The 23,217-nt window shown below is 40.7% G+C and overlaps 10 non-coding genes across 10 annotated transcripts; all 10 read left to right on the top strand.

Moving 5' to 3' along the window:
• Positions 1-5,097: 5,097 nt before the first annotated feature.
• TRNAT-CGU lies at positions 5,098-5,170 on the top strand. Its single transcript has one exon. It is a non-coding gene; the product is annotated as a tRNA-Thr (tRNA).
• A 428-nt stretch (positions 5,171-5,598) lies between these two features.
• On the top strand, positions 5,599-5,671 carry TRNAT-UGU. Its single transcript has one exon. It is a non-coding gene; the product is annotated as a tRNA-Thr (tRNA).
• A 986-nt stretch (positions 5,672-6,657) lies between these two features.
• On the top strand, positions 6,658-6,730 carry TRNAT-CGU. Its single transcript has one exon. It is a non-coding gene; the product is annotated as a tRNA-Thr (tRNA).
• An 829-nt stretch (positions 6,731-7,559) lies between these two features.
• TRNAT-AGU lies at positions 7,560-7,632 on the top strand. The gene has a single exon. It is a non-coding gene; the product is annotated as a tRNA-Thr (tRNA).
• Positions 7,633-8,226: 594 nt separating this feature from the next.
• TRNAT-AGU lies at positions 8,227-8,299 on the top strand. The gene has a single exon. It is a non-coding gene; the product is annotated as a tRNA-Thr (tRNA).
• Positions 8,300-9,285: 986 nt separating this feature from the next.
• On the top strand, positions 9,286-9,358 carry TRNAT-CGU. Its single transcript has one exon. It is a non-coding gene; the product is annotated as a tRNA-Thr (tRNA).
• A 455-nt stretch (positions 9,359-9,813) lies between these two features.
• TRNAT-UGU lies at positions 9,814-9,886 on the top strand. The gene has a single exon. It is a non-coding gene; the product is annotated as a tRNA-Thr (tRNA).
• A 4,027-nt stretch (positions 9,887-13,913) lies between these two features.
• On the top strand, positions 13,914-13,986 carry TRNAT-UGU. The gene has a single exon. It is a non-coding gene; the product is annotated as a tRNA-Thr (tRNA).
• A 3,499-nt stretch (positions 13,987-17,485) lies between these two features.
• On the top strand, positions 17,486-17,558 carry TRNAT-CGU. The gene has a single exon. It is a non-coding gene; the product is annotated as a tRNA-Thr (tRNA).
• A 2,833-nt stretch (positions 17,559-20,391) lies between these two features.
• Positions 20,392-20,464, top strand: TRNAL-UAG. Its single transcript has one exon. It is a non-coding gene; the product is annotated as a tRNA-Leu (tRNA).
• The last annotated feature ends 2,753 nt before the right edge of the window (positions 20,465-23,217 follow it).

Here is a 23,217-nt window from a genome sequence, read left to right as displayed (position 1 = left end):
GTTGCCCCCACACACACGCACATATAATAAAGGTTTCCACACACGCACACATACACGCACACACACCCATGGCCCGCCGGATGTTCTCGGCCGAGGAGGCATACGCCCAGATTGCCTCCGACTCTGAGAGCCCCAGTGAGGATGAGGATGACCCCACGTTCCTTTTATCATCCGCATCCTCCTCATCATCATCTGATGACGATGAGCCACCAAGGCGGCGGAGACGCCGCCAGGCGGAGCCAGGGGCCCCACATGCTAGGGATCCTGTGGTCCACCCTAGTACGAGCCGCCCTGGGGTTCGTACTGGTTTCCCGGCCCACCAAATAAGTCCACCGGAGCCCCCTGCCGATGAACTTAGCTGGTGTCCCCCAGTGGACTTTGAGCCTGAGATTCCGGATTTTGCTGGCAATCCTGGAATCCAGATTCCCACAGTGGGGTTTACTGAAATAGACTATTTTAGGTTTTTTTTCAGTAACCCACTGGTGAATCTGATGGTGGAGCAGACGAATCTGTACGCCCAACAGTTCGTCGCTCAAAACCCAGGCTCATTTTTGGCTAGACCCGGTGGCTGGACGCCGGTCAGTGCAGCCGAGATGAGGACATTTTGGGGCCTCGTGCTGCATATGGGTCTAGTCCAAAAAACCAGTGTCAGGCAATACTGGAGTGGGGACGTCCTATACCAGACCCCACTGTACAGTATGGTCATGACGCGTCCCCGGTTTGAGGCCATCCGGAAATGTCTGCATTATTCCGATAATGCAGCATGTCCCCCCCGAAGTGATCCTGCCTATGACCGGCTGTACAAGATACGGCCGGTCATCGATCACTTTGGGGCCACATTTCAGCAGGCCTACGTACCTGGAAGGGAGGTCGCGGTTGATGAGTCTCTCGTTGCGTTCAAGGGGAGACTCAGTTTCCGCCAATATATTCCCACAAAGCGGGCGAGGTATGGCGTGAAGCTATACAAAATTTGTGAGAGTACTTCAGGGTACACTTACAAATTTCGCGTGTACGAGGGGCGAGATTCCCGGATTCAACCCCCAGAATGTCCCCCCACTCTGGGTGTTACCGGGAAACTCGTGTGGGACCTTATGTACCCACTGCTGGATAAGGGTTACCACTTGTACGTGGACAACTTTTATACCAACATTCCTTTGTTCAGGTCCCTTGCCGCCAGATCCACGTTCGCTTGTGGGACCGTGCGGAAAAATCAACGCGGCCTCCCTGCCTACCCCCTCCAGGTACCTATCCCCAGGGGTGAGACCCGTGCACTTACCAGTGGAAACCTGTTGCTGGTCAGGTATAAGGACAAGAGGGATGTCCTTATGCTGTCCACAATCCACGGTAACGGCATCACCCCAGTCCCTGTGCGAGGTACCGCGGCAACGGTCCTCAAGCCCGATTGTATCGTCGCCTACAATCGGTATATGGGAGGAGTTGATCTCTCGGATCAAGTCCTCAAGCCATATAACGCCATGCGCAAAACCCGGGCATGGTACAAAAAAGTTGCGGTCTACTTGGTGCAGGTTGCCATGTACAACTCTTTTGTACTATCCCGAAGCGCTGGCAGCTCAGGGACTTTCCTCCAATTCTATGAGGCAGTCCTCAAGGACCTGATCTTTTCGGACCGGGAAAGAGCAGGCCGGAGTACCTCGGGAATTGGAGGCGCCCGGATCGTCCCTGGCCAACACTTTCCAGGTGTGGTCCCCCATACTGGAAAGAAGGGACGAACCCAAAAAAAGTGCAGAGTGTGTCGCAGGAGGGGGATACGGAAGGACACCACCACTCAGTGCGACACTTGCCCCGATCATCCGGGCCTCTGCGTTATCGATTGCTTCAGGGAGTATCACACTTCCATGGAGTACTAAATTTTTATAATCCCCAACAGTCCACTACAGAACATAAAAAACTATGGCTCTCAGACTTTGGAGACACGGAAACATTTTTTTTTTCCCAAAAAAATATTAGTTTTAGTGCAGGCATCCTCAAACTGCGGCCCTCCAGATGTTGTAAAACTATAACTCCCAGCATGCCCAGACAACCTACAGCCATCAGCAGGGCATGGTGGGAATTGTAGTTTTACAACATCTGGAGGGCCGCAGTTTTTAGGATGCCTGCTTAGTGTCTCCAAAGTCTGAGAACCATACATATTGGGCATCGTCGCTTGCGTAAAAGTCGTCGCTATAAAAATAACTTTTGCCCAAATGCCTCGGATGAACGGTGTTAAAAATATAAAATAAAAACGGTGCCAAAACACCCATTTTTGGGCAAAATTTCCATTTGAATCCTTTTTGCCGGTAATAAAGCAAGGGTTAACCGCCAAACAAAACTCAATATTTATGGCCCTGATTCTGTAGTTTGCAGAAACACCCCATATGTGGTCGTAAATGGCTATATAGCCGCACGGCAGGGCATAGAACGAAGGGAACTCCATATGGTTTCTAGAAGGCAGATTTTGATGGACAGTTTTTTTTTTGACACCATGTCCCATTAGAAGCCCCCCCTGATGTAGCCTAGACTAGAAACTCCAAAAAAGTGACCCCATCTAAGAAACTACACCCCTCAAGGTATTCAAAAGTTACTTTACAAACTATGTTAACCCTTTAGGTGTTCCACAAAACTAAATAGCGAATGTAGAAACAATTTTAGAATTTTTTTTTTTGTTACATTGCCTCAAAAAAGAGTAATATAGAGCAACCAAAAATCATATTTACCCCTAAAATAGTCCCAAAACAACAACCACCTTATCCCGTAGTTTCCTAGATGGGGTCACTTTTGTGGAGTTTCTACTCTAGGGGTGCATCAGGGGGCTTGAAAGGGTACATGGTGTAAATAAACCAGTCCAGCAAAATCTGCCTTCCAAAAACCATATGACGTTCCCCTTCTTCTATGTCCTGCCGTTTAGCCAAATAGTAGTTTACGACCACATATGGGGTGTTTCTGCAAACTACAGAATCGGGGCAACCCATTTTGAGTTTTGTTTGGCAGTTAACCCTTGTTTTACTCCTGGAAAAAATTGATTATTTTGGAAAATTTTCCAAAAAATAGAAATTTCAAAATTGTTTCTCCATCTGCCATCAACTCTTGTGGAACACCTAAAGGGTTAACAAAGTTTGTAAACCCAGTTTTGAATACCTTGAGGGGTGTACTTTCTTAGATGGAGTCACTTTTTTGAAATTTCTATTCTAGGGGTGCAACAGGGGGCTTCAAATGGGACATGGTATAAACAAAACCAGTCCTGCAAAATCTGCCTTCCAAAACCCATATGGTGTTCCCCTCCTTCTATGTGCTCCCGTTCGGCCAAACAGTAGTTTACGACCACATATGGGGTGTTTCTGCAAACTACAGAATCGGGGCAACCCATTTTGAGTTTTGTTAGGCAGTTAACCCTTGTTTTACTACTGGAAAAAATTGATTATATTGGAAAATTTTCCAAAAAATATAAATTTCTAAATTGTTTCTCCATCTGCCATTAACTCTTGTGGAAGACCTAAAGGGTTAATAAAGTTTGAAAAAACAGTTTTGAATACCTTGAGGGGTGTAGTTTCTAGAATGGGGTCATTTTTGGGAGGTTTCTATTATCTAAGCCTCACAATATGACTTCAAACCTGAACTGGTCCATAAAAAGTGGGATTTTGAAGATTTCTGAAAATTTCAAAATTTGCTTCTAAACTTCTAAACCTTGTAACATCCCCAAAAAATAACATCACAATTTTTGGGGGTATTACTATGTATTACAGAAGTAGAGAAACTGAAAGTTTGAAATTTGCTAATTTTTCAAATTTTTTGGTAAAAAATGTATTTTTTATGCAAAAAAATTAACTTTTTTGACCCAATTTTAGCAGTGTCATGAAGTACAATATGTGACGAAAAAACAATCTCAGAACGGCCTGGGTAAGTCAAAGCGTTTTAAAGTTATCAGCACTTAAAGTGACAGTGGTCAGATTTGCAAAAAATGGCCAAGTCCTTAAGGTGAAATAGGGCCGAGTCCTTAAGGGGTTAAGATAAACATTTTAGAATCTGATTCTGAAACCTTTGACTAAGGTTTAACAGTACAGCTGGGCAGTCTTCTCTGGAGTCATGGAATCAAATACCACTTCTCACAGTCCAGATTTTTTTAAATGTCTGAGTGCACAGCGTCATTCTTCGCAGACTATGGTGTTGAGCACTGCTCTTGTAAACCATTTGACTTGTAATAAACCAGCAACTGCTATGCTGTACAGTGGACAAGGAAATGTTCTACTCTTTCTTTTTCCACACAAAAAATAGACTTTTGAGATGAATATTTTTGAATCCCATTCTGAAATTTTTGGCCCCGTTTTCAACAGGCCATCTGGGCGGTTTTAATTGGAGTCATGGAGTCAAATACCACTTCTCACGGTCAGTTTGTATGTCAGAGTGGACAGCATCAGTCTTCACATAGTAGGATTTTGAACGCTGGTTTTGCAAATCAGGTGCCTTGTACTGGACCAGCAATTACTATGCCATGTGCTACAAAATGTGCTACTATCTTTTTCATCAAAAAATAGACTTTTAAGATGAACATCTTTGCATCTGATTCTGAAACCTTTGCCCCCTATGTTAGACTATGATGGCACACGTTTTGTGTTGAAATGCGAAATGATGACTGACTTACATCGAATTCTCTGAGCTCTTCCTCACATTTAGGTCAGGTTGGACAAACAATGTAAAGTTCTATGTCCCATGAGAGCCCTGTTTCTCTTAAATGGTTTTGAAGGTCTTGATTTTTTTCAGTTTAATTGGAGTCATGGAGTCAAATACCACTTCTCACGGTCAGTTTGTATGTCAGAGTGGACAGCATCAGTCTTGACATAGTAGGATTTTGAACGCTGGTTTTGCAAATCAGGTGCCTTGTACTGGACCAGCAATTACTATGCCATGTGCTATAACAGTGGAGAAAAAAGTGTGCTCTTTCTTTATCCGTAAAAAATAAATAGACTTTTAGGTTGAACTTTTTTGAATCTGATTCTGAAAAGTTTGCCTTTCTTAAATGTAGCTGAAGATTTTTCCTTGTCTGAAGTTTTTAGATAAAAAAAGCCTTGGTCAGAAAACACACCTTCAACTTGTCTGTTGTTTGGCTTCATAGCTCCGGGGTTAGAGCGCTGTTCTCGTAAACCAGAAGTCGTGAGTTCAAATCTCACTGAGGCCTCTTTATTACCTTAGGTTAATGTAAGCGCAACACTGCTTAAGATCTGAAACAGTATGTAGGATCAACGAGGATCTTTCAAAGTGTTTTCTTTTCAGCTATCTGAATTCTAAACCAGCAACTATAATGCTGTAGTGCTGCACCAGTGGACTTCTTGTTTACACCAAAAAATGTACTTTTAAGATGAACATCTATGTATCTGATTCTGAAACCTTTGGCCCCTATGTTAGTCTATGATGGCACACGTTTTGTGTTGACATGCGAAATGATGACAGACTTACATCGAATTCTCTGAGCTCTTCCTCACATTTAGGTCAGGTTGGCCAAACAATGTAAAGTTCTATGTCCCATGAGAGCCCTGTTTCTCTTAAATGGTTTTGAAGGTCTTTGATTTTTTTCAGTTTATAACATTGGGAAAAGCTGTGCATGGTGGCTTCATAGCTCAGGGGTTAGAGCACTGGTCTTGTAAACCAGGGGTCGTGAGTTCAAATCTCACTGGGGCCTACATCTTTAGTCTGATGTGAGTATGGTCTTATCGATGACCCATTATGACTTCAGGATCATCAAGGGTCCTCCAAAATGTCTTGTTTTCAACTATTTGAATATTAAGCAAATATGATGCTGGACTACTTCTCACAGTCCAGCTTTTCTTAAATGCTTGTATGTTTGAGTGGACAGCATCAGTCTTCACAGACTAATATTTTGAGCGCTGGTTTTGCAATAAAGGTGCCTTGTACTGAACCAGCAACTATTCAGCCATATGCTACAAAATGTGCTACTTTCTTTTTCATCAAAAAATAGACTTTTAAGATAAACATTTTAGAATCTGATTCTGAAACCTTTGACTATGGTTTAACGGTACAGCTGGGCAGTCTTCTCTGGAGTCATGGAATCAAATACCACTTCTCACAGTCCAGATTTTTTTAAATGTCTGAGTGCACAGCGTCATTCTTCGCAGACTATGGTGTTGAGCACTGCTCTTGTAAACCATTTGACTTGTAATAAACCAGCAACTGCTATGCTGTACAGTGGACAAGGAAATGTTCTACTCTTTCTTTTTCCACACAAAAAATAGACTTTTGAGATGAATATTTTTGAATCCCATTCTGAAATTTTTGGCCCCGTTTTCAACAGGCCATCTGGGCGGTTTTAATTGGAGTCATGGAGTCAAATACCACTTCTCACGGTCAGTTTGTATGTCAGAGTGGACAGCATCAGTCTTCACATAGTAGGATTTTGAACGCTGGTTTTGCAAATCAGGTGCCTTGTACTGGACCAGCAATTACTATGCCATGTGCTATAACAGTGGAGAAAAAAGTGTGCTCTTTCTTTATCCGTAAAAAATAAATAGACTTTTAGGTTGAACTTTTTTGAATCTGATTCTGAAAAGTTTGCCTTTCTTAAATGTAGCTTAAGATTTTTCCTTGTCTGAAGTTTTTAGATAAAAAAAGCCTTGGTCAGAAAACACACCTTCAATTTGTCTGTTGTTTGGCTTCATAGCTCAGGGGTTAGAGCGCTGGTCTCGTAAACCAGAAGTCGTGAGTTCAAATCTCACTGAGGCCTCTTTATTACCTTAGGTTAATGTAAGCGCAACACTGCTTAAGATCTGAAACAGTATGTAGGATCAACGAGGATCTTTCAAAGTGTTTTCTTTTCAGCTATCTGAATTCTAAACCAGCAACTATAATGCTGTAGTGCTGCACCAGTGGACTTCTTGTTTACACCAAAAAATGTACTTTTAAGCTCAGGGGTTAGAGCACTGGTCTAGTAAACCAGGGGTCGTGAGTTCAAATCTCACTGCGGCCTACATCTTTAGTCTGATGTGAGTATGGTCTTATCGATGACCCTTTATGACTTCAGGATCATCAAGGGTCCTCCAAAATGTCTTGTTTTCAACTATTTGAATATTAAGTTAGCAAATATGATGCTGGACTACTTCTCATAGTCCAGTTTTTCTTAAATGCTTGTATGTTAGAGTGGACAGCATCAGTCTTCACAGACTAATATTTTGAGCGCTGGTTTTGCAAACCAGGTGCCTTGTACTGAACCAGCAACTATTCAGCCATATGCTACAAAATGTGCTACTATCTTTTTCATCAAAAAATAGACTTTTAAGATGAACATCTTTGCATCTGATTCTGAAACCTTTGGCCCCTATGTTAGACTATGATGGCACACGTTTTGTGTTGAAATGCGAAATGATGACTGACTTACATCGAATTCTCTGAGCTCTTCCTCACATTTAGGTCAGGTTGGCCAAACAATGTAAAGTTCTATGTCCCATGAGAGCCCTGTTTCTCTTAAATGGTTTTGAAGGTCTTTGATTTTTTTCAGTTTATAGAGCAAAAAGATACACCTGAAAAAAAAACCATTGGGAAAAGCTGTGCATGGTGGCTTCATAGCTCAGGGGTTAGAGCACTGGTCTAGTAAACCAGGGGTCGTGAGTTCAAATCTCACTGCGGCCTACATCTTTAGTCTGATGTGAGTATGGTCTTATCGATGACCCTTTATGACTTCAGGATCATCAAGGGTCCTCCAAAATGTCTTGTTTTCAACTATTTGAATATTAAGTTAGCAAATATGATGCTGGACTACTTCTCATAGTCCAGTTTTTCTTAAATGCTTGTATGTTAGAGTGGACAGCATCAGTCTTCACAGACTAATATTTTGAGCGCTGGTTTTGCAAACCAGGTGCCTTGTACTGAACCAGCAACTATTCAGCCATATGCTACAAAATGTGCTACTATCTTTTTCATCAAAAAATAGACTTTTAAGATGAACATCTTTGCATCTGATTCTGAAACCTTTGGCCCCTATGTTAGACTATGATGGCACACGTTTTGTGTTGAAATGCGAAATGATGACTGACTTACATCGAATTCTCTGAGCTCTTCCTCACATTTAGGTCAGGTTGGCCAAACAATGTAAAGTTCTATGTCCCATGAGAGCCCTGTTTCTCTTAAATGGTTTTGAAGGTCTTTAATTTTTTTCAGTTTATACGGCAAAAAGATACACCTGGACAGAATGGAAAAAATCCATTGGGAAAAGCTGTGCATGGTGGCTTCATAGCGCAGGGGTTAGAGCACTGGTCTAGTAAACCAGGGGTCGTGAGTTCAAATCTCACTGGGGCCTACATCTTTAGTCTGATGTGAGTATGGTCTTATCGATGACCCATTATGACTTCAGGATCATCAAGGGTCCTCCAAAATGTCTTGTTTTCAATTATTTGAATATTAAGCAAATATGATGCTGGACTACTTCTCACAGTCCAGCTTTTCTTAAATGCTTGTATGTTTGAGTGGACAGCATCAGTCTTCACAGACTAATATTTTGAGCGCTGGTTTTGCAAAAAAGGTGCCTTGTACTGAACCAGCAACTATTCAGCCATATGCTACAAAATGTGCTACTTTCTTTTTCATCAAAAAATAGACTTTTAAGATAAACATTTTAGAATCTGATTCTGAAACCTTTGACTAAGGTTTAACAGTACAGCTGGGCAGTCTTCTCTGGAGTCATGGAATCAAATACCACTTCTCACAGTCCAGATTTTTTTAAATGTCTGAGTGCACAGCGTCATTCTTCGCAGACTATGGTGTTGAGCACTGCTCTTGTAAACCATTTGACTTGTAATAAACCAGCAACTGCTATGCTGTACAGTGGACAAGGAAATGTTCTACTCTTTCTTTTTCCACACAAAAAATTGACTTTTGAGATGAATATTTTTGAATCCCATTCTGAAATTTTTGGCCCCGTTTTCAACAGGCCATCTGGGCGGTTTTAATTGGAGTCATGGAGTCAAATACCACTTCTCACGGTCAGTTTGTATGTCAGAGTGGACAGCATCAGTCTTCACATAGTAGGATTTTGAACGCTGGTTTTGCAAATCAGGTGCCTTGTACTGGACCAGCAATTACTATGCCATGTGCTATAACAGTGGAGAAAAAAGTGTGCTCTTTCTTTATCCGTAAAAAATAAATAGACTTTTAGGTTGAACTTTTTTGAATCTGATTCTGAAAAGTTTGCCTTTCTTAAATGTAGCTGAAGATTTTTCCTTGTCTGAAGTTTTTAGATAAAAAAAGCCTTGGTCAGAAAACACACCTTCAACTTGTCTGTTGTTTGGCTTCATAGCTCCGGGGTTAGAGCGCTGTTCTCGTAAACCAGAAGTCGTGAGTTCAAATCTCACTGAGGCCTCTTTATTACCTTAGGTTAATGTAAGCGCAACACTGCTTAAGATCTGAAACAGTATGTAGGATCAACGAGGATATTTCAAAGTGTTTTCTTTTCAGCTATCTGAATTCTAAACCAGCAACTATAATGCTGTAGTGCTGCACCAGTGGACTTCTTGTTTACGCCATAAAATGTACTTTTAAGATGAACATCTATATATCTGATTCTGAAACCTTTGGCCCCTATGTTAGTCTATGATGGCACACGTTTTGTGTTGACATGCGAAATGATGACAGACTTACATCGAATTCTCTGAGCTCTTCCTCACATTTAGGTCAGGTTGGCCAAACAATGTAAAGTTCTATGTCCCATGAGATCCCTGTTTCTCTTAAATGGTTTTGAAGGTCTTTAATTTTTTTCAGTTTATACAGCAAAAAGATACACCTGGAAAAAAAACATTGGGAAAAGCTGTGCATGGTGGCTTCATAGCTCAGGGGTTAGAGCACTGGTCTTGTAAACCAGGGGTTGTGAGTTCAAATCTCACTGGGGCCTACATCTTCTGTCTGATGTGAGTATGGTCTTATCGATGACCCTTTATGACTTCAGGATCATCAAGGGTCCTCCAAAATGTCTTGTTTTCAACTATTTGAATATTAAGGCAGCAAATATGATGCTGGGCTATTTCTCATAGTCCATCTTTTCTTAAATGCTTGTATGTTAGAGTGGACAGCATCAGTCTTCACAGACTAATATTTTGAGCGCTGGTTTTGCAAACCAGGTGCCTTGTACTGAACCAGCAACTATTCAGCCATATGCTACAAAATGTGCTACTATCTTTTTCATCAAAAAATAGACTTTTAAGATGAACATCTTTGCATCTGATTCTGAAACCTTTGGCCCCTATGTTAGACTATGATGGCACACGTTTTGTGTTGACATGCGAAATGATGACTGACTTACATCGAATTCTCTGAGCTCTTCCTCACATTTAGGTCAGGTTGGCCAAACAATGTAAAGTTCTATGTCCCATGAGAGCCCTGTTTCTCTTAAATGGTTTTAAAGGTCTTGATTTTTTTCAGTTTATAGGGCAAAAAGATACACCTGGACAGAATGGAAAAAACCCACTGGGAAAAGCTGTGCATGGTGGCTTCATATCTCAGGGGTTAGAGCACTGGTCTTGTAAACCAGGGGTCGTGAGTTCAAATCTCACTGGGGCCTATATCTTCAGTCTGATGTGAGTATGGTCTTATCGATGACCCTTTATGACTTCAGGATCATCAAGGGTCCTCCAAAATGTCTTGTTTTCAACTATTTGAATATTAAGTCAACAAATATGATGCTGGACTACTTCTCACAGTCCAGCTTTTCTTAAATGCTTGTATGTTAGAGTGGACAGCATCAGTCTTCACAGACTAATATTTTGAGTGCTGGTTTTGCAAACCAGGTGCCTTGTACTGAACCAGCCATATGCTTCAAAATGTGCTACTATCCTCTTCATCAAAAAATAGACTTTTAAGATGAACATCTTTGCATCTGATTCTAAAACCTTTGGCCCCTATGTTAGACTATGATGGCACACGTTTTGTGTTGACATGCAAAATGATGACTGACTTACATCGAATTCTCTGAGCTCTTCCTCACATTTAGGTCAGGTTGGCCAAACAATGTAAAGTTCTATGTCCCATGAGAGCCCTGTTTCTCTTAAATGGTTTTGAAGGTCTTTGATTTTTTTCAGTTTATAGGGCAAAAAGATACACCTGGACAGAATGGAAAAAAACCATTGGGAAAAGCTGTGCATGGTGGCTTTATAGCTCAGGGGTTAAAGCACTGGTCTTGTAAACCAGGGGTTGTGAGTTCAAATCTCACTGGGGCCTACATCTTTAGTCTGATGTGAGTATGGTCTTATCGATGACCCTTTATGACTTCAGGATCATCAAGGGTCCTCCAAAATGTCTTGTTTTCAACTATTTGAATATTAAGTCAGCAAATATGATGCTGGACTACTTCTCATAGTCCAGCTTTTCTTAAATGCTTGTATGTTAGAGTGGACAGCATCAGTCTTCACAGACTAATATTTTGAGCGCTGGTTTTGCAAACCAGGTGCCTTGTACTGAACCAGCAACTATTCAGCCATATGCTACAAAATGTGCTACTATCTTTTTCATCAAAAAATAGACTTTTAAGATGAACATCTTTGCATCTGATTCTGAAACCTTTGGCCCCTATGTTAGACTATGATGGCACACGTTTAGTGTTGAAATGCGAAATGATGACTGACTTACATCGAATTCTCTGAGCTCTTCCTCACATTTAGGTCAGGTTGGCCAAACAATGTAAAGTTCTATGTCCCATGAGTGCCCTGTTTCTCTTAAATGGTTTTGAAGGTCTTGATTTTTTTCAGTTTATAGGGCAAAAAGATACACCTGGACAGAATGGAAAAAATCCATTGGGAAAAGCTGTGCATGGTGGCTTCATAGCTCAGAGCACTGGTTTTGTTAACCAGGGGTCGTGAGTTCAAATCTCACTGAAGCCTCTTTGTTACCTTAGGTTAATGTAAGCGCAACACTGCTTAAGATCTGAAACAGTATGTAGGATCAACGAGGATCTTTCAAAGTGTTTTCTTTTCAGCTATCTGAATTCTAAACCAGCAACTATAATGCTGTAGTGCTGCACCAGTGGACTTCTTGTTTACACCAAAAAATGTACTTTTAAGATGAACATCTATGTATCTGATTCTGAAACCTTTGGCCCCTATGTTAGTCTATGATGGCACACGTTTTGTGTTGACATGCGAAATGATGACTGACTTACATCGAATTCTCTGAGCTCTTCCTCACATTTAGGTCAGGTTGGCCAAACAATGTAAAGTTCTATGTCCCATGAGAGCCCTGTTTCTCTTAAATGGTTTTGAAGGTCTTTAATTTTTTTCAGTTTATACGGCAAAAAGATACACCTGGAAAAAAAACATTGGGAAAAGCTCTGCATGGTGGCTTCATAGCTCAGGGGTTAGAGCACTGGTCTTGTAAACCAGGGGTCGAGAGTTCAAATCTCACTGGGGCCTACATCTTTAGTCAGATGTGAGTATGGTCTTATCGATGACCCTTTATGACTTCAGGATCATCAAGGGTCCTCCAAAATGTCTTGTTTTCAACTATTTGAAAATTAAGTCAGCAAATATGATGCTGGACTACTTGTCACAGTCCAGCTTTTCTTAAATGCTTGTATGTTTGAGTGGACAGCATCAGTCTTCACAGACTAATATTTTGAGCGCTGGTTTTGCAAAAAAGGTGCCTTGTACTGAACCAGCAACTATTCAGCCATATGCTACAAAATGTGCTACTTTCTTTTTCATCAAAAAATAGACTTTTAAGATAAACATTTTAGAATCTGATTCTGAAACCTTTGACTAAGGTTTAACAGTACAGCTGGGCAGTCTTCTCTGGAGTCATGAAATCAAATACCACTTCTCACAGTCCAGATTTTTTTAAATGTCTGAGTGCACAGCGTCATTCTTCGCAGACTATGGTGTTGAGCACTGCTCTTGTAAACCATTTGACTTGTAATAAACCAGCAACTGCTATGCTGTACAGTGGACAAGGATATGTTCTACTCTTTCTTTTTCCACACAAAAAATAGACTTTTGAGATGAATATTTTTGAATCCCATTCTGAAATTTTTGGCCCCGTTTTCAACAGGCCATCTGGGCGGTTTTAATTGGAGTCATGGAGTCAAATACCACTTCTCACGGTCAGTTTGTATGTCAGAGTGGACAGCATCAGTCTTCACATAGTAGGATTTTGAACGCTGGTTTTGCAAATCAGGTGCCTTGTACTGGACCAGCAATTACTATGCCATGTGCTATAACAGTGGAGAAAAAAGTGTGCTCTTTCTTTATCCGTAAAAAATAAATAGACTTTTAGGTTGAACTTTTTTGAATCTGATTCTGAAAAGTTTGCCTTTCTTAAATGTAGCTGAAGATTTTTCCTTGTCTGAAGTTTTTAGATAAAAAAAGCCTTGGTCAGAAAACACACCTTCAACTTGTCTGTTGTTTGGCTTCATAGCTCCGGGGTTAGACCGCTGTTCTCGTAAACCAGAAGTCGTGAGTTCAAATCTCACTGAGGCCTCTTTATTACCTTAGGTTAATGTAAGCGCAACACTGCTTAAGATCTGAAACAGTATGTAGGATCAACGAGGATATTTCAAAGTGTTTTCTTTTCAGCTATCTGAATTCTAAACCAGCAACTATAATGCTGTAGTGCTGCACCAGTGGACTTCTTGTTTACGCCATAAAATGTACTTTTAAGATGAACATCTATATATCTGATTCTGAAACCTTTGGCCCCTATGTTAGTCTATGATGGCACACGTTTTGTGTTGACATGCGAAATGATGACAGACTTACATCGAATTCTCTGAGCTCTTCCTCACATTTAGGTCAGGTTGGCCAAACAATGTAAAGTTCTATGTCCCATGAGATCCCTGTTTCTCTTAAATGGTTTTGAAGGTCTTTAATTTTTTTCAGTTTATACAGCAAAAAGATACACCTGGAAAAAAAACATTGGGAAAAGCTGTGCATGGTGGCTTCATAGCTCAGGGGTTAGAGCACTGGTCTTGTAAACCAGGGGTTGTGAGTTCAAATCTCACTGGGGCCTACATCTTCTGTCTGATGTGAGTATGGTCTTATCGATGACCCTTTATGACTTCAGGATCATCAAGGGTCCTCCAAAATGTCTTGTTTTCAACTATTTGAATATTAAGGCAGCAAATATGATGCTGGGCTATTTCTCATAGTCCATCTTTTCTTAAATGCTTGTATGTTAGAGTGGACAGCATCAGTCTTCACAGACTAATATTTTGAGCGCTGGTTTTGCAAACCAGGTGCCTTGTACTGAACCAGCAACTATTCAGCCATATGCTACAAAATGTGCTACTATCTTTTTCATCAAAAAATAGACTTTTAAGATGAACATCTTTGCATCTGATTCTGAAACCTTTGGCCCCTATGTTAGACTATGATGGCACACGTTTTGTGTTGACATGCGAAATGATGACTGACTTACATCGAATTCTCTGAGCTCTTCCTCACATTTAGGTCAGGTTGGCCAAACAATGTAAAGTTCTATGTCCCATGAGAGCCCTGTTTCTCTTAAATGGTTTTAAAGGTCTTGATTTTTTTCAGTTTATAGGGCAAAAAGATACACCTGGACAGAATGGAAAAAATCCACTAGGAAAAGCTGTGCATGGTGGCTTCATATCTCAGGGGTTAGAGCACTGGTCTTGTAAACCAGCGGTCGTGAGTTCAAATCTCACTGGGGCCTATATCTTCAGTCTGATGTGAGTATGGTCTTATCGATGACCCTTTATGACTTCAGGATCATCAAGGGTCCTCCAAAATGTCTTGTTTTCAACTATTTGAATATTAAGTCAACAAATATGATGCTGGACTACTTCTCACAGTCCAGCTTTTCTTAAATGCTTGTATGTTAGAGTGGACAGCATCAGTCTTCACAGACTAATATTTTGAGTGCTGGTTTTGCAAACCAGGTGCCTTGTACTGAACCAGCCATATGCTTCAAAATGTGCTACTATCCTCTTCATCAAAAAATAGACTTTTAAGATGAACATCTTTGCATCTGATTCTAAAACCTTTGGCCCCTATGTTAGACTATGATGGCACACGTTTTGTGTTGACATGCAAAATGATGACTGACTTACATCGAATTCTCTGAGCTCTTCCTCACATTTAGGTCAGGTTGGCCAAACAATGTAAAGTTCTATGTCCCATGAGAGCCCTGTTTCTCTTAAATGGTTTTGAAGGTCTTTGATTTTTTTCAGTTTATAGGGCAAAAAGATACACCTGGACAGAATGGAAAAAAACCATTGGGAAAAGCTGTGCATGGTGGCTTTATAGCTCAGGGGTTAAAGCACTGGTCTTGTAAACCAGGGGTTGTGAGTTCAAATCTCACTGGGGCCTACATCTTTAGTCTGATGTGAGTATGGTCTTATCGATGACCCTTTATGACTTCAGGATCATCAAGGGTCCTCCAAAATGTCTTGTTTTCAACTATTTGAATATTAAGTCAGCAAATATGATGCTGGACTACTTCTCATAGTCCAGCTTTTCTTAAATGCTTGTATGTTAGAGTGGACAGCATCAGTCTTCACAGACTAATATTTTGAGCGCTGGTTTTGCAAACCAGGTGCCTTGTACTGAACCAGCAACTATTCAGCCATATGCTACAAAATGTGCTACTATCTTTTTCATCAAAAAATAGACTTTTAAGATGAACATCTTTGCATCTGATTCTGAAACCTTTGGCCCCTATGTTAGACTATGATGGCACACGTTTAGTGTTGAAATGCGAAATGATGACTGACTTACATCGAATTCTCTGAGCTCTTCCTCACATTTAGGTCAGGTTGGCCAAACAATGTAAAGTTCTATGTCCCATGAGTGCCCTGTTTCTCTTAAATGGTTTTGAAGGTCTTGATTTTTTTCAGTTTATAGGGCAAAAAGATACACCTGGACAGAATGGAAAAAATCCATTGGGAAAAGCTGTGCATGGTGGCTTCATAGCTCAGAGCACTGGTTTTGTTAACCAGGGGTCGTGAGTTCAAATCTCACTGAAGCCTCTTTGTTACCTTAGGTTAATGTAAGCGCAACACTGCTTAAGATCTGAAACAGTATGTAGGATCAACGAGGATCTTTCAAAGTGTTTTCTTTTCAGCTATCTGAATTCTAAACCAGCAACTATAATGCTGTAGTGCTGCACCAGTGGACTTCTTGTTTACACCAAAAAATGTACTTTTAAGATGAACATCTATGTATCTGATTCTGAAACCTTTGGCCCCTATGTTAGTCTATGATGGCACACGTTTTGTGTTGACATGCGAAATGATGACTGACTTACATCGAATTCTCTGAGCTCTTCCTCACATTTAGGTCAGGTTGGCCAAACAATGTAAAGTTCTATGTCCCATGAGAGCCCTGTTTCTCTTAAATGGTTTTGAAGGTCTTTAATTTTTTTCAGTTTATACGGCAAAAAGATACACCTGGAAAAAAAACATTGGGAAAAGCTCTGCATGGTGGCTTCATAGCTCAGGGGTTAGAGCACTGGTCTTGTAAACCAGGGGTCGAGAGTTCAAATCTCACTGGGGCCTACATCTTTAGTCAGATGTGAGTATGGTCTTATCGATGACCCTTTATGACTTCAGGATCATCAAGGGTCCTCCAAAATGTCTTGTTTTCAACTATTTGAAAATTAAGTCAGCAAATATGATGCTGGACTACTTGTCACAGTCCAGCTTTTCTTAAATGCTTGTATGTTTGAGTGGACAGCATCAGTCTTCACAGACTAATATTTTGAGCGCTGGTTTTGCAAAAAAGGTGCCTTGTACTGAACCAGCAACTATTCAGCCATATGCTACAAAATGTGCTACTTTCTTTTTCATCAAAAAATAGACTTTTAAAATAAACATTTTAGAATCTAAATTTGAAACCTTTGAATAAGGTTTAACAGTACAGCTGGGCAGTCTTCTCTGGAGTCATGGAATCAAATACCACTTCTCACAGTCCAGATTTTTTTAAATGTCTGAGTGCACAGCGTCATTCTTCGCAGACTATGGTGTTGAGCACTGCTCTTGTAAACCATTTGACTTGTAATAAACCAGCAACTGCTATGCTGTACAGTGGACAAGGAAATGTTCTACTCTTTCTTTTTCCACACAAAAAATAGACTTTTGAGATGAATATTTTTGAATCCCATTCTGAAATTTTTGGCCCCGTTTTCAACAGGCCATCTGGGCGGTTTTAATTGGAGTCATGGAGTCAAATACCACTTCTCACGGTCAGTTTGTATGTCAGAGTAGACAGCATCAGTCTTCACATAGTAGGATTTTGAACGCTGTTTTTGCAAATCAGGTGCCTTGTACTGGACCAGCAATTACTATGCCATGTGCTATAACAGTGGAGAAAAAAGTGTGCTCTTTCTTTATCCGTAAAAAATAAATAGACTTTTAGGTTGAACTTTTTTGAATCTGATTCTGAAAAGTTTGCCTTTCTTAAATGTAGCTGAAGATTTTTCCTTGTCTGAAGTTTTTAGATAAAAAAAGCCTTGGTCAGAAAACACACCTTCAACTTGTCTGTTGTTTGGCTTCATAGCTCAGGGGTTAGAGCGCTGTTCTCGTAAAGCAAAAGTCGTGAGTTCAAATCTCACTGAGGCCTCTTTATTACCTTAGGTTAATGTAAGCGCAACACTGCTTAAGATCTGAAACAGTATGTAGGATCAACGAGGATCTTTCAAAGTGTTTTCTTTTCAGCTATCTGAATTCTAAACCAGCAACTATAATGCTGTAGTGCTGCACCAGTGGACTTCTTGTTTACGCCATAAAATGTACTTTTAAGATGAACATCTATATATCTGATTCTGAAACCTTTGGCCCCTATGTTAGTCTATGATGGCACACGTTTTGTGTTGACATGCGAAATGATGACAGACTTACATCGAATTCTCTGAGCTCTTCCTCACATGTAGGTCAGGTTGGCCAAACAATGTAAAGTTCTATGTCCCATGAGAGCCCTGTTTCTCTTAAATGGTTTTGAAGGTCTTTAATTTTTTTCAGTTTATATGGCAAAAAGATACACCTGGAAAAAAAACATTGGGAAAAGCTGTGCATGGTGGCTTCATAGCTCAGGTGTTAGAGCACTGGTCTTGTAAACCAGGGGTTGTGAGTTCAAATCTCACTGGGGCCTGTCTGATGTGAGTATGGTCTTATCGATGACCCTTTATGACTTCAGGATCATCAAGGGTCCTCCAAAATGTCTTGTTTTCAACTATTTGAATATTAAGGCAGCAAATATGATGCTGGACTATTTCTCATAGTCCATCTTTTCTTAAATGCTTGTATGTTAGAGTGGACAGCATCAGTCTTCACAGACTAATATTTTGAGCGCTGGTTTTGCAAACCAGGTGCCTTGTACTGAACCAGCAACTATTCAGCCATATGCTACAAAATGTGCTACTATCTTTTTCATCAAAAAATAGACTTTTAAGATGAACATCTTTGCATCTGATTCTGAAACCTTTGGCCCCTATGTTAGACTATGATGGCACACGTTTTGTGTTGACATGCAAAATGATGACTGACTTACATCGAATTCTCTGAGCTCTTCCTCACATTTAGGTTAGGTTGGCCAAACAATGTAAAGTTCTATGTCCCATGAGAGCCCTGTTTCTCTTAAATGGTTTTGAAGGTCTTTGATTTTTTTCAGTTTATAGGGCAAAAAGATACACCTGGACAGAATGGAAAAAAACCATTGGGAAAAGCTGTGCATGGTGGCTTTATATCTCAGGGGTTAAAGCACTGGTCTTGTAAACCAGGGGTTGTGAGTTCAAATCTCACTGGGGCCTACATCTTTAGTCTGATGTGAGTATGGTCTTATCGATGACCCTTTATGACTTCAGGATCATCAAGGGTCCTCCAAAATGTCTTGTTTTCAACTATTTGAATATTAAGTCAGCAAATACGATGCTGGACTACTTCTCACAGTGCAGCTTTTCTTAAATGCTTGTATGTTAGAGTAGACAGCATCAGTCTTCACAGACTAATATTTTGAGTGCTGGTTTTGCAAACCAGGTGCCTTGTACTGAACCAGCAACTATTCAGCCATATGCTACAAAATGTGCTACTATCTTTTTCATCAAAAAATAGACTTTTAAGATGAACATCTTTGCATCTGATTCTGAAACCTTTGGCCCCTATGTTAGACTATGACGGCACACGTTTTGTGTTGACATGCGAAATGATGACTGACTTACATCAAATTCTCTGAGCTCTTCCTCACATTTAGGTCAGGTTGGCCAAACAATGTAAAGTTCTATGTCTCATGAGAGCCCTGTTTCTCTTAAATGGTTTTGAAGGTCTTAGATTTTTTTTCAGTTTATAGGGCAAAAAGATACACCTGGACAGAATGGAAAAAACCCATTGGGAAAAGCATGGTGGCTTCATAGCTCAGGGGTTAGAGCACTGGTCTTGGAAACCAGGGGTCGAGAGTTCTAATCTCACTGGGGCTTACATCTTTAGTCTGATGTGAGTATGGTCTTATCGATGACTTCAGGATCATCAAGGGTCCTCCAAAATGTCTTGTTTTCAACTATTTGAATATTAAGTCAGCAAATATAATGCTGGACTACTTCTCACACTACTTCTCCAGCTTTTCTTAAATGCTTGTATGTTTGAGTGCACAGCATTAGTCTTCACAGACTAATATTTTGAGCGCTGGTTTTGCAAAGCCTTGTACTGAACCAGCAACTATTCAGCCATATGCTACAAAATGTGCTACTTTCTTTTTCATAAAAAAATAGACTTTTAAGATAAACATTTTAGAATCTGATTCTGAAACCTTTGACTAATGTTTAACAGTACAGTTGGGCAGTCTTCTCTGGAGTCATGGAATTAAATACCACTTCTCACAGTCCCGATTTTTTTAAATGTCTGAGTGCACAGCGTCATTCTTCGCAGACTATGGTGTTGAGCACTGCTCTTGTAAACCATTTGACTTGTAATAAACCAGCAACTGCTATGCTGTACAGTGGACAAGGAAATGTTCTACTCTTTCTTTTTCCACCCAAAAAATAGACTTTTGAGATGAATATTTTTGAATCCCATTCTGAAATTTTTGGCCCCGTTTCCAACAGGACATCTGGGCGGTTTTAATTGGAGTCATGGAGTCAAATACCACTTCTCACGGTCAGTTGGTATGTCAGAGTGGACAGCATCAGTCTTCACATACTAGGATTTTGAACGCTGGTTTTGCAAATCAGGTGCCTTGTACTGGACCAGCAATTACTATGCCATGTGCTAAAAGAGTGGAGAAAAAAGTGTGCTACTCTTTCTTTTTCCTTAAAAAATAAATAGACTTTTAGGTTGAACTTTTTTTAATCTGATTCTGAAAAGTTTGCTTTTCTCAAATGTAGCCGAAGATTTTTCCTTTGCTGAAGTTTTTAGATAAAAAAAAACCTTGGTCATAAAACGCACCTTCAGCTTGTGTGTTGTTTGGCTTCATAGCTCAGGGGTTAGAGCACTGGACTTAGGAACCAGAAGTCGTGAGTTCAAATCTCACTGAGGCTTCTTTATTACCTTAGGGTGATGTAAGCGCAACACTGCTTAAGATCTGAAACAGTATGTAGGATCAACGAGGATCTTTCAAAGTGTTTTCTTTTCAGCTATCTGAATTTTAAACCAGCAACTATAATGCTGTAGTGCTGCACCAGTGGACTTCTTGTTTACACCAAAAAATTAACTTTTAAGATGAACATTTTTGCATCTGATTCTGAAACCTTTGACCCCTATGTTAGACTATGATGGCACACGTTTTGTGTTGACATGCGAAATGATGACTGACTTACATCGAATTCTCTGAGCTCTTCCTCACATTTAGGTCAGGTTGGCCAAACAATGTAAAGTTCTATGTCCCATGAGAGCCCTGTTTCTCTTAAATGGTTTTGAAGGTCTTTGATTTTTTTCAGTTTATAGGGCAAAAAGATACACCTGGACAGAATGGAAAAAACCCATTGGGAAAAGCAGTGCATGGTGGCTTCATAGCTCAGGGGTTAGAGCACTGGTCTTGTAAACCAGGGGTCGTGAGTTCAAATTTCACTAGGGCCTACATCTTTAGTCTCATGTGCGTATGGTCTTATTGATGACCCTTTATGACTTCAGGATCATCAAGGGTCCTCCAAAATGTCTTGTTTTCAACTATTTGAATATTAAGTCAGCAAATATGATGCTGGACTACTTCTCACAGTCCAGCTTTTCTTAAATGCTTGTATGTTAGAGTGGACAGCATCAGTCTTCACAGACTAATATTTTGAGCGCTGGTTTTGCAAACCAGGTGCCTTGTACTGAACCAGCAACTATTCAGCCATATGCTACAAAATGTGCTACTTTCTTTTTCATCAAAAAATAAACTTTTAAGTAGGGATGAGCGAACCCAAACCTAATTTTGGGGTGTCCGTGACACGGACCCGAACCCGAACATTTTCGTAAATGTCCGGGTTCGGTGCTTTCTTGGCGCTTTTTGAAAGACTGCAAAGCAGCCAATCAACAAGCGTCATACTACTTGCCCCAAGAGGCCATCACAGCCATGACTACTATTGGCATGGCTGTGATTGGCCAGTGCAGCATGTGACCCAGCCTCTATTTAAGCTGGAGTCACGTAGCGCCGCACGTCACTCTGCTCTGATCAGTGTAGGGATAGGATGCAGATGCTGCTGTTAGGGCGAGATTAGGCAGTGATTTATTTACTGAAGTGATCGATATACAGCTGTGTATCATACAACCTCTGCTATTCAATTGCTCACTGTTTAAAGGCTGCCCAGAGCGTCTTTCAGTCACTTTTTTCTGGGGTGATCGGCGGCCATTTTGTGTCTTGTGGTGCGCCAGCACAAACTGCCACCAAGTCTATTTTTAACCATCAATAGTGTGGTTTTTTTTTGCTATATCCTACATCAGGGGCTTGGCTGTGCTTGCTATTTTATTGAGGGGTAAAATACAATTGCCAAAATAGCAGTACCCTAAATCTGGTGTTTCAGCTGTGGCTAGCCAATTGTAATACTGTCTGCTGTCTGCCGAAACACAGTTTTTGTTCTGGGTTGAATACAATTCCCAACTTAGCAATTCCCTAAATAATAGTTTTCTGCTGTATCAGGCCAAGTTTAAATCTATCCATAAAAGGGTATATTAGATTGAAGGTGCTGATAGAGCTGCAGAAAGATATGTCTTTCACCTTTGGTGCGACACAAGGTTAAGTCTTTCACCTTTGGTGACGCTCAAGGTTAGGTCTTTCAGCTTCGGTGCTGCAAAAGATACGTTTTTTTTATGCTAGGTTAACCTCAATAACTTCACACGCTACCGTGCATTTCCAAGTCTAATTCTGTCCGTAAAAGGGATACCTGTCATCCAGGGCCTAAATACTAGGCATACAATTTATATTCAGCTAAATCTGTTGTTACTGCTGTGCTTGTATTAGTGTAATACGGTACCTAAATAGATAGCCAGATAGTGTTAGGTGCCTGTAAAAAAAAAGGCCTGAATTTGAATTCAATACATTGGGCCAAATAATTTTTTTCTTATTGTGGTGAACGGTAACAATGAGGAAAACATCTAGCAAGGGACGCGGACGCGGACATGGTCGTGGTGGTGTTAGTGGACCTTCTGGTGCTGGCAGAGGACGTGGCCGTTCTGCCACAGCCACACGTCCTAGTGAACCAACTACCTCAGGTCCCAGTAGCCGCCAGAATTTACAGCGATATTTGGTGGGGCCCAATGCTGTTCTAAGGATGGTAAGGCCTGAGCAGGTACAGGCATTAGTCAATTGGGTGGCCGACAGTGGATCCAGCACGTTCCCATTATCTCCCACCCAGTCTTCTGCAGAAAGCGCACAGATGGCGCCTGAAAACCAAGCCCATCAGTCTGTCACATCACCCCCATGCATATCAGGGAAACTGTCTGAGCCTCAAGTTATGCAGCAGGTCTCTTATGCTGTTTGAAGACTCTGCTGCCAGGGTTTCCCAAGGGCATCCACCTAGCCCTTCCCCAGCGGTGGAAGACATAGAATGCACTGATATTTTGAGTGCTGGTTTTGCAAACCAGGTGCCTTGTACTGAACCAGCAACTATTCAGCCATATGCTACAAAATGTGCTACTATCTTTTTCATCAAAAAATAGACTTTTAAGATGAACATCTTTGCATCTGATTCTGAAACCTTTGGCCCCTATGTTAGACTATGACGGCACACGTTTTGTGTTGACATGCGAAATGATGACTGACTTACATCAAATTCTCTGAGCTCTTCCTCACATTTAGGTCAGGTTGGCCAAAC

The sequence above is a fragment of the Bufo bufo genome, unplaced genomic scaffold, assembly GCF_905171765.1.
Source record: "Bufo bufo unplaced genomic scaffold, aBufBuf1.1, whole genome shotgun sequence".
NCBI classification, from domain to species: Eukaryota; Metazoa; Chordata; class Amphibia; order Anura; family Bufonidae; genus Bufo; species Bufo bufo.
The sequence above is the reverse complement of the archived record's forward strand: the minus strand, read 5'-3'. Positions and strand labels throughout refer to the sequence as shown.